We start from the raw sequence: 1,256 nt of genomic DNA on the forward strand, positions 1-1,256 counted from the left end.
CGGAGGTGATGAGGTGGTGATGGGTAGGTATCATCCCAACAAGAGGAATGTGGAGGGACAGATGGTGGTGGTGGATTTTGCGAAAAGGATGGAAATAGTCGTGGTGAATACATATTTCAAGAACAGGGAGGAACACAGCGTGACCTAAGAGTGGAGGAAAGTGCAAACAGGTGGACTATATCTTATGTAGGAGGCGTGCTCTGAAAGGGATTGGAAACTGCAAGGTGGTGACAGGGAGAACATAGCTAGGCAGCATCGGATGGTGGTTTGTATGATGACTTTGGAAACCAAGAAGAGGAAGAGAATGAAGGCAGAGCTGAAGATCAAATGGTGGGAGTTGAAAAAGGAAGACTGTTGTGTGGATTTCAAAGAGGAGTTAAGACAGGCACTGGGTGGTAGTAAAAAGTTGCCGGATGGCTGGGCAACCACTGCAGAAATAGTGAAGGAGACAGCTAGGAAGGTACTTGGTGTGTCATCAGGACAGAGTAAGGAAGATAAGGAGACTTGGTGATGGAATGAGGAAGTACAATAGAGTATACAGAGGAAGAGGTTGGCGAAGAAGAGGTGGGATAGTTAGGGAAATTAAGAAAGTAGACAGGAGTACAAGGAGATGCGGCGTAATACAAAGAAAGAGGTGGTGAAGGCAAAGGAAAAGGGATATGGGGAGTTGTATGAGTGGTTGGACACTAAGGAAGAAGAAAAGGGCTTGTACCAATTGGCTAGACAAAGGGACTGAGCTGGGAAGGATGTGCAGCAGGTTAGGGCGATCAAGGATAGAGATGGAAATGTGCTGACAAGTGAGGAGAGTGCATTAAGAATGTGGAAGGAGTACTTTGAGGGGCTGATGAATGAAGAAAATGAGAGAGGGGAGAATGCAAGGAGTAGAGGTGACAAAGACATATGAGTTTAAATACTTGGGTCGACTGTCCAAAGTAACAGGGAGTGCGGAAGAGAGGTGAAGAAGAGGTGCAGGCAGGATGGAGTGGGTGAAGAAGAGTGTCAGGAGTGATTTGCAACAGACGGGTATCAGCAAGAGTTAAAGGGAAAGTTTACAAGATGGTGGTGAGACCAGCTATGTTGTATGGTTTGGAACAGGTGCACTGATGAAAAGACAGGAGGCGGGGCTGGAGGTGGCAGAGTTGAAGATGCTAAGATTTTCATTGGGAGTGACGAAGAAGGACATGATTTGGAACGAGTATATTAGAGGGACAGCTCAGGTTGGACGGTTTGGAGACAAAGCAAGAGAGACAAGATTG

This window comes from Lampris incognitus, chromosome 6 (assembly GCF_029633865.1).
Source record: "Lampris incognitus isolate fLamInc1 chromosome 6, fLamInc1.hap2, whole genome shotgun sequence".
NCBI lineage: Eukaryota > Metazoa > Chordata > Actinopteri > Lampriformes > Lampridae > Lampris > Lampris incognitus.